The 10742-nt window shown below is 28.7% G+C and overlaps 1 protein-coding gene across 2 annotated transcripts in view; it reads right to left on the reverse strand.

Moving 5' to 3' along the window:
* Nucleotides 1–10742, reverse strand: part of LOC106680845 (uncharacterized) — a 304110-nt gene that overhangs the window by 169796 nt on the left and 123572 nt on the right. For both annotated transcript variants that reach the window (XM_014420825.3, XM_014420826.3), the window contains exon 4: nt 1608–1640. The gene's annotated coding sequence lies outside the window, so the exon portion shown is untranslated. The remainder of the gene's footprint in view (nt 1–1607; nt 1641–10742) is intronic.

Consider the following 10742-nt stretch of genomic DNA (forward strand, 5'->3'; position numbering starts at 1 on the left):
TCTCTCTCTCTCTCTCTCTCTCTCTCTCTCTCTCTCTCTCTCTCTCTCTCTTCCCTCCCCTCTCCCCCCCACCCACCATTAAATTTAAGTTACTTTATGGGGGATTTTATGAATATTCGGTATTTATGCTCTGATAGACCATATGCCCTGCTGGTTGGGCCATAGATCCCAGAGTGCCCGGTTCGGAACGTTGACCGTTCGATTCCCACCAGGGGCAGTTAATATTTATATCTTGGAAGTCCCGACAAATGGATCTTGACACTCCAATTTGGTTAGTACGCGGCTGCTACTCTGGTAGCCGCCAGAGGTTTGCAAAAAGGCCCCACTTGCCGGACTAGTTCCACTTGTTGCATTATTTCAATGAGGTAAAAACCCATCTGGTATTAAGTATATAAACAGCACTAAATTTCTCAATGATTCAATGAGTTTAACAAACTAATATAAATGACGCGGTCAAATAAAACTTAAGGAAAGTAACTTAAATGAGGAGAAGATGGTCGGGGGTGTGGTTAGCAAATAAACAAAAACTCATTTATTATTGCCATCGTTTTGACCTGGTTTTAAGATCTTCTTGTGTTGTGACGTGTATGTGAGTGGTTGTTATCACGTCCTTGACCCCGTGATACTGGAGTCATGATGAGGTGTAGATAGTTGGCTGTAGATTAATATGTGGAGATGGTCAGCAAAGATACACAAATAAACAAAAACTTGTTTCTTTGTGCCACATTTTCTCCACGTTCTCCTCATATTAATTATTAACACCTCATTACGAAAGTAATTCAAGTTCACTATAATATTTAGAAAGCTTTACGACCTGCATTTTTTGGAAAATCACTGAAACATTAGAAATCACCACCACCAATTTATAGCCAACATATTAGATAAAGTTCAGGACTGCCCTGAGTCAGGCACATAGGGAACCCTACCTAGTGAAGCCATTTTGTCATATTTCAATTTCATATTCCTACATTTGAACTTGAGAGAGTAGAAGTCAGAGGATAATCAGAGAAAGAAATGGAAGTAGGCTTCAATTAACATATTTAAAAAGTAAGCAAGTAGCATGACCCAAAATCATGAAAATTAACATTCAATTAATTTATTTTTTTTTTATATATATTTTGCCAAATTTCTTTCCTTCTTTTCTCTTTTTTATAATAAATATAATTTGAAGTTTACTTTGTTACTCATTAGTTCAACCTACCCTAATTTAACTCATAATAAGTTCAGTAATAAATATTTAAATTCAAAATAAACAATCTAGATTATAAAATAGTCAATATGTTTCTTCATTTTTTGAATTGATTTTTTTTATTTTTTTATTTTCTGATTTATTTTCTGCAATTATCTGAAAAATGTGCGTATCATATTCTTACACTTTATTGACATTAAATTGTATATTTTTATCAGAATTAGGCATTAAGACTTTGAACTTTTTTTTTTAGAAATAATTTATTTCTATTTTAATATATAAAATAAGGACCTGAATTATTAGTAGAAAATCTTATATTACGATATAAACCTATATTACTATATTAATTAACAATATTATTCCTTATAATAATCAAGACACAAGAAAACAAAAAAAAACATTGAATCATTAACCTTACCTTATTAGTTGGAGTTAAAGAACGAAATCGTTCCTGTAAAAAAAAAAAAAAAAAATCAGTAATTAAATACATAGTAAATAATATGATTTATTTGGATGAACATTTGGCTACAAGTTCTTAATTTCATTGTGTACTTAATGTACAAGATGCCACAGATAAGAGCAAGAAAATTCATAAACCTATTCTACACCTGACTAGTAGCAAAAATGTCTTTATTAATTAACATCTATTATAACGATTTGGTTAATATTATCTCATTCTTGATAAATTAAAAATACATTGAAGTTACAATTTATTGAAATATGTAAAATAATAGATATTGATTGTTTCTAGATGAATTCACTGAGGTCCTAAGGGTCACCTCTCATGTAACATCAGTACTTTGATGCTGCAGTACTAGGTCATACCTCTACAAATTGGATACAATTATAAGTTCTCGGGTGAATTTGATTTTAGGGTCCATGATGAATTTGTTTTTAGGGCTCGTTGGTTGATTCATTTTTGAAGCCCGAGGCGGATTATTTTTGGTGAACCGGGGCTGATACAATTTTAAATTTTAGACAAATATATTAAAAAAAACGTATTCCAACCTATTGTCATTACATTTGGTAAGGTTGATAAGTTGTGGCAGTTCTCTGTCATGGCGTATAGACAGTTATCGTTAGTCCTTTGACATTACGCCAAACCCAGTGCGACATTTCTGTAACTATCAAATAGTTACACCATGGTAGTGCCTAACACTTTTTTCGCAATTATGGAAACTGTACGATCGTTTACGGATCAAGGCTTATGCAAGTGATAGTTAACGTGATAGTGAATTCACTGACATTACTTGCCCTTGAAAAACCACGTCTCTGATAAGTCCCGCCGTACCTTCTCCACCCTAAAACATTTAAATTATCTTCGTCACCTACTTCCTTTTGAAACCCGTAGGTTCCTAGTTACTTCCTTAATATTCCCCCACTTTGATAATTTCATGTGTGGTTTACGGGGGTGTCTCTGGGAATATCGAAGCAAAATTAAAACGGTTAATTAATTGCTTTGCATGATTCTTCTTTGGGGTCCCCAGGTCACCTCTCACCCCTCTGTCACCGAATTTTATGAAGAATTAAAGTGGCTTTACTTCTCCTTCCATCGTATATATTTTCTTGCTTCCTTCCTCTACCAAGTTATCCAATCCCGCAGTCGTACACCTCTGATATTCTTCAATTTAAATCCTCAGTGCAGTCCCGCAATACCCGCTCACAGCCTTCAGACTTACATGTAACTGCCAGTCGAACCGCAACCTTTGGTAGATCTTTCCTCATCCGTTCCCCATCCCTATGGAATTCTATTCCCTCTTTCATTCGTAGTTCTAATACCCTTCCGACCTTCAAATCCCGTATCTTCGACCACCTTCTGTACTCCCAATTCCGGAAGAATAACAATTGAATGTTTCAATTCAAAGTTTATATATTTTCTGTACGTAATGTTTCAGAATTTAGTTTATTCTTGTAAATATGTATATTAGCAGAAATTGTACCTTCCATTTATTATTTTTAGTTTATTTCTTATCAAATTACTCCTTATCAAATTACATTTGATTTTTATCATTTTTGTTTTCTATTATTTATTATCAGAAGTGTTTGTCATCTTATGTTTTATGATATGACATATGGTTTTACTTTATTTGTTTTATTCTTATTTTATATATTCTGTAAATTATTGCTGTTCATTTTAATCTTTTCAAATTTATTATTTTATTATGTTTTATGACGTTTTATAATTTCATTCTTATTTTGTATTTCACTCTAAGGCTCTAAAGCCTAATTCTGACGCCTGTATGGCCTACGTCTAAAAGGATCAATCTCAGAATAAATAAAGAATATTATTATTGATATAAATTAACACGCCCGAGCATGTGCGACAGTATAATTATGACTGTAACAATCATACTGTTATCGAAATTTTCCATGAATTTACCCAACTATCTGATTTTATAATTAATTCTAGTTTAAGATTGTATATTTTAAAATCCTATCGCTTTTGGTATAAATACGTTGTTTCAAATCTTTTTAGTTTACTTTACCGGTTTATTTTGTTTGACATAACATTAATTTACATTAATAAAGCCATTATATGTTTAGAGATGTAACTAACAACATTATCCTGAACATTCAAGAAAAAGGTTAAATTTATTGATTCCATAGTACCATTTTTATCATCTACCATCTACTTTGCTGATAAATACATTTCCTTTCGTTTCGCCTATATTTATTGCGTTCATTTTTATAATGTAAAAATCAACAGAAGAACAAGTGTGTGGATATCGACGCTTGTTGCTTCCTTTGTTTTCTACAAGTCTTGGATTTGCGGCAAGTGTCAAACATTACAGGTAGCCCTCCTTATTTAGTTATATTTCCTCTCGGAGCAGACTTCACAGGGGGTCTTAACTATAAAAGGTCACTCCTCCTAACTTCTATAATTTTCGGAATTTTGATTTGATGTGAGTCATACCAGGGCCATTTGTTGTCATTTAAGGACTTTGTTAATTTTCTAACCTTCCTTAGTTCTTCCCTAACTCTAAAATTTCCAATGGATTGGGCTAAATTTTTATTACGGATATTGGTTTTAAATTAGATTTTAAATTGAATTCATATTTGGCACACTTTTGATCCGACCCGCCTTGAGACGTAAACTTCTAAAAACGGAAGACAATTGTGTACGAATTTTTAAGATTCACGCGGAAAATATAAAAAATGCATAGAACGAAATTGTTTTGTAATCTGACTTCCAACTAAGAATTTTCACGTCACAATTATGATGATGGATTCTTACGAGAAATTTAATTTTAAAACGAATTTGTTCTACACGTAAATCGCCAATGACAGTAAAAAATTGTTAGGAAGGAGATTCAAATGCAGGTCATGATGATGACGCCTCAGTAATTAAATGTCTCATTCGTGATGACTGAATATTACGTAAAATTGAATTCTAAAGGGATTTTGTACTTTGGGTTAGTTCATTTTACGTTATAGAAAAGCGCTACCTTTATTGAAATGGTTTATCGATAAAATTAATAGTGACAATCCTACACTACAATAAATAAAATTTACCTATTAAAATATCCAAAATTTTTCTGGAATGTCCTGCTTATTGTCAGTTGTTTATTTACTGAGATAATTTAATTAATTACTTAATTAATAAACCGGAGCTTTAATATATGCAATATATAAATTAATAGTTTATTTTATTTTATTTTTTTTAAATTATATGTTCTACTGGATGAGTTTGATTTATGTAATTAGATGTAGTGAATGAAAAGTACTCTTCCTAATTTAATTTTTTTTATATTTTATTTCATTACATCTAATACGACGTTTCGAGGCTATCACACCATCATCGGGTATCTGATTAAATATATATTTTAATATCACATTTTATGTTCTCCTTAGTCTTAGAGTTTTGATCTGTTTATTTATAATTCTGTTGGAATTTTTAATTATTTATGTTTTATATAATTGACAGCAATATGTTTATTGTTAATACTTAAGACTTAGGTAACATAAAATAAGGTAGACTTAAGGAAAACATAAAATGTGATATTAAAGGATATAATGAGATACCTGATGATGGTGTGACAGCCCCGAAACGTCGTATTAGGTGTAATGAAATAAAATATAAAAAATTTAAATTAGGAAGAGTACTTTTCATTCTCTATATCGAATTACAAGTTGATTTTTTATTTATGTTAAAAATTCTATAAATTAAGAAATTTTGCAATCATATTTTAGGAAATCATTTGTTAATTTCGAATACGTTGTCCGTGATCTCTTTATAACTTATCAATTAGCAAGAACCACTTTTTTTTCTTTATAAAAGTATAATTTGGGTTATTATGGTCTGAAGTTTAATTCATAAATTCAATATCTACTATTGCCAAATTCATCAAAATCGGAATGATCATTCTCTAACCATATACCTAGGTTTAATTGATACCAATATTATTTTATTTTAAATTTTGCATAACTAATTCGTTTCTCACGCAACGTAAATAATATAACGAGGAATGTGAAAAGCCTATTAACGGGCTATTATTACACGAACGTTTACGGAAGAATGAAAAACTCATTACCTGTTCATTATTAATATTGCCTTGTAATTTGTCTATATTGATAAAAAAAATCTTCTATATCATTAAAGTGCTACATAGCGAACATATTTATGCATTTGATTGCATTCACGTTGCGTGAGAAACGTATTAGTTATGCAAAATTTAAAAAAAAATAATATTGCTATCAATTAAACCTAAGTATATGGTTAGAGAATGATCATTCCGATTTCGATGAATTTAACAATAGTAGATATTGAATTTATGAATTAAACTTCAGACCATAATAACCCAAATTATACTTTTATAAAAAAAAAAAAAATCAAAATGGTTCTTTGATTTAAAATTTTATTTTGTATAGCCAATAGTCAATACTTCTTAACTCACTCACACCATTCCATTGTTTTGGTATATCTACTATGCTCATTTTATTATATTTTTTATTTTCAAATGTTCCAGGTTTCCGTTTTATTAATAAAATCTGCAATTTGCTTCCTCTATAAATTATACAGACCACTTGGTACTTATACTACCAGAAATGACCACTATATTCCTTTAAACTGATCCTATCTCCATTGATAAGGAATGTCGAAAATGAACAAACAGAATACAGAAATTAAAAAAAAAAAATTCTAGTGTGAAAAATAAATCTAGAATTAGAAAATGACAGTATTGTTGTCAACAAGAAAAAAGATTGAGAAGAAATTGATTTCGTATATCAATCAATCAATCCTATATCAATCAACTAAAAAACGACAAATCTAGACACCATAATGCCTATAAATAAATTCAAATCATGTTAGCCTTTCTGAGTACTAATGATTCAACATAACGGTTGTCCTAAACATAGCTCTATTGTAACAACACGACAATTTTCTCGGCTGAATAGGATTTAACCTTAAAAAGTATTTTTCAATTAACTTACAGTTGTTATTTATTAAGTGTTCTCATGCGACAGGGAGTTCTCAGTGTTCTTTATGACTGAGACGTCAGTGTGAATAGTTATGGGCAAGTAAATCACTAAGTACTAAAGGGTTTCAATAAAGTCTGACTAACATATTTTCCCCACAAAAATAACTAAATATTTAGGTTTTACCTAGCATCGTTACCAAAAACAAAATAATATACAGTAATTTCTGAAAAAAAGCCATGTAATCTATCATTTCTTTAACAATCGTTTTAAGAAACTATGTTTTTAAAAAAATAAATTGTCCTTGCTGACTGATAACTAATAAAAATATTGCGGGAAAAGTATCCAAAATTAATAAATAATTTGCTAAAATATTGAATGATAAATTTCTTAATTTATATAATTTTTAACATAAATAAAAAAAAATTTAATTTACAAGGGCTTTCCACCTTATATTATTTATGTTTTATGAGAAACGTACTAGTTATATAAAATAATATTGCTATCAATTAAACCTAAGTATATATTTAGGGAATGATCATTCCGATTTTAATGAATTTAGCAATAGTAGATATTGAATTTATGAATTAAACTCCAGACCATAATAACCCAAATTAAACTTATATAAAGAAAAAAATTAAAATGGTTCTTGCTAATTCATAAGTAATAAAGAGATCAGGTACAACGTATTCGAAATTAACAAATGATTTCCTAAAATATGATTGGAAAATTTCTTAATTTATATAATTTTTAACATAAATAAAAAAAATATTAATTTACAAGGGCTTACCAACCTCCACTTTAACCTCCAAATTTTAAGACTGCTAATTTAATTGCACTACTCGTTGCTCAAATTGTATTACTGTAATTTAATTGTATTATGTAATTCAGATTGTATTATTTTTCAATATGGTACAGGATGAAAAAAAAAATAAATTTCAAGTCTTTATTCCAACATTTTAATTTGAACTTCAATTTTGTCCCTCTTTAAAAAAATCACCGTCTTGTTCCAGGCTTTTCTAAATATTCAGGAAGTAAGTTTTCAACTAATCTCTTTAATAATTTCTGTCTTTTTCATTTGTTCTTTCTTTTACAAAATGCGGTCATCAGTTAAACTCAACTTTTTTTGACCAATTTTTATTATTACACTTTATACCTAAAAATACAATATTAGACGGTGATCACTAAAAACTTTTTATATAATAGAGCAAATATAAAAGCTTCGGCAAAAATGACCTGGTGTCTGATGTCTGACTTACAGCTCTCGACGAATTAACAGTAACATATTATTCTCAGAAATCCGTTTATACAAAAAAAAAAAAAAAAAATAGAAGACTACAACAAATAAAAAAAAACCAAACAACAAACGTTTCAAACATATACCAACATACCATACCATAGCATTGTCCCACAACTGTACAAAACTAGTTTATTGTTTGTATTTAACCGGTGTATTAATGGTGTAATATCTTTGATTGACTGGTGATTTTTTTTTCGTGTACATTTTTTAAAAATTATCCTACTGTTTAAAACTAAAAAAAACAAAAACTTAAATTAATTTTATCATGAAAATGGTATTTTGCACTTTAACAAGTATCATGTATTTATTATTGTCTCAGAGCAATCTGTGTATTGTAATCAATAAAAAGTCTATACAAACAGTTGCATACAAAATCTATTATAATTTTATAATTATAATTATAATTTTTACATATTTATTATTATTTTAACCAACTCAGTGTTAAATTCATATATTTTTATTAATTCCATCTTGAATTTTAATTTAAATATAAGAAGATGGTCAAGGTTGCAGTCAAAAAAGAACAAATAGTTTTTAACTATTTAATGTCCAACGTTTCACCCCACTTTGCAGGGCTTCATCAGAGCTGTTCAAAGCGGTTAAACAGACTAATATAATATAATATAATAATAATAATATTATATTTTATATCATGATTTTAAGTTTATATTAAGATGCTAATTTAATAACGCTATTATTAATTTATTTGTTATAATTTTTATTTTGTTCTTTAGGACTTATGTAAAGTGGAGAGTGAGATTGAGATTTTTTCTGCATAATTTATATTTATGTTTTTCAGCCAGTTTTGTAATTAACTGCATTGTTAATATATTTTGTTATTTAAATAGGTTCCTTTAAGTTTCTGTTTTTTTTTTTCATTTTCTAAAATCCTACCATTCTTAAAATTAAGATTGTGATTTTTTTGCAATCCAAAGATATACCAGAGCTATTACCTTTGTATTTTTGCTTTTAGCTTCACATTAACCTAATGTAGTTATGAGTTTTTTAGGTGTTTTCCCTATTTATATTTTATTGCAATCCTGACCATCTGTTCTGGCCTGCGGGTGGAAAAAGTGTTGAACAATTTATAATTTTGTAAGTAGACTGCTTTAATGTTTACTTATTAGTCAGCTTGGCTGCTTCAGGCAGTTTATTTAAATATTTCGGAATAAATTCCCTTGCTAAGAGAAATAATATTTGAATATTTTGATAACAAAACTAGTGGTATGATTTTGTATTTATAAGTTGCATGACAAATATATAAAATTGTAATTAAATATTTAGCAAAATTGTTAAATAGACTGCCTGAGGTAGTCAAGCTAACAAGCAACCAACTACATGATAAATCGTACAATATTTTTCAACTGGATGGCCGCAACCTATGGTAAGGATTGTTATCATATATAAATAGGGAAAACATCTTAAAAAGTCAGAATCACATTGGTACAACATATAAATAGCAGCATAAATACTAAAAACACAAAAGTATCAGCTCTATCATACCTTACCATTTAAAAAAAAAATCACAATTTTAATTTTAAGGATTTTAAGGATTTTGGAAAATGAAAAAAATTCCAAAAAAAAAATTAAATTAAAGGAATAAAAAAAGATTTCAATTAAAAAATATATCAAAAATGAAGTTAATTACAAAACTGTCAAATACATGAACATAAATTATGCAGACATAATAAAAGAATTATATTGGTCCTAAAAAACAAAATAATAATTATAAGAAATAAATTAATAATGTTATTATTAACTGGGCATGTTAATTTAAACTTAACACCATGAGGTAGAATATAATAAAATATAGTAAAAATAATAATGTCGAGGGCTATCAAAATGCATTAAATAAAAAACAATACGATTATGATACCGTCTCAGGTAATTAACCTGAATAATAAATAAAAATAAAGACAGTCTATTTACAACATAATAAATTGTAATTTTGCAATCTGGAAAATTCGATTAATGACTGTAGTTATGGTTTACTGTATAATAAATGATAAGAAATGTACTAAAAAATGAACTAAACATCTTGCAGCACAGGTTAGGGAACTTATAATATATGAAGTGCGGATCCGAAACAAGGCTAGAGAAGTCGAAAGTGATGGTAATGGAGGCCTATTTTATGCAATAGATGATTCAATAGTCGATTAGGCCTTGGAGAGTATTTTCACTATCTGCTATAGTTTCATACGCACTTTCAATTATTGCCACACAACTTTCTACGCATGACCCTTACTCCATTGCAAGTTCGGTTTTATACAGCGTTCCTTTAGAGTCGTAGTCAAACATCTTCCTAGTTTTAACTAGTGAAACAAGGAATACACTTCTTATCTATTTACATACAATTTAAATTATTGTCCGAGACTGTTATTTTTTTTTTTTAATCAACAATTATGTTGACTAACTGACTGATAAGATTGTAATAGGAAGTGCAAATTGAATAAAATTATAATGGTGAAATAGAGTATAAAAATAGGTTGCCTGCGACCTTTTAATGACGTTGTTGTAGCTATGATATTATAAATAAGATATAATTCAGAATGATTGAGGCCAAAACGTCGGAGCTATAAGAGAATAAACATGGTGAGACTACATGGAAATTTTTGATTATAATTGATTAACTTTTTGCTTATGTTTTAAGAAAGCTTTATTATCAATAGAGTCAGTTTTTTTCGATACAAAATTAATCCAGAAGTCATAATTATCCAAAAAGCATTCTGATTCTACTTTTGTGTAAAAAAAATAATGATAGGATATATCTAAGAAGTTCCATTAGGATTCCATTAAGACTGCACATAGATCCAGAGGCTAAATGGATACTATAAA

Source organism: Halyomorpha halys, unplaced genomic scaffold (assembly GCF_000696795.3).
Source record: "Halyomorpha halys isolate HHAL.00 unplaced genomic scaffold, Hhal_1.1 Scaffold293.1, whole genome shotgun sequence".
Taxonomy (NCBI): domain Eukaryota; kingdom Metazoa; phylum Arthropoda; class Insecta; order Hemiptera; family Pentatomidae; genus Halyomorpha; species Halyomorpha halys.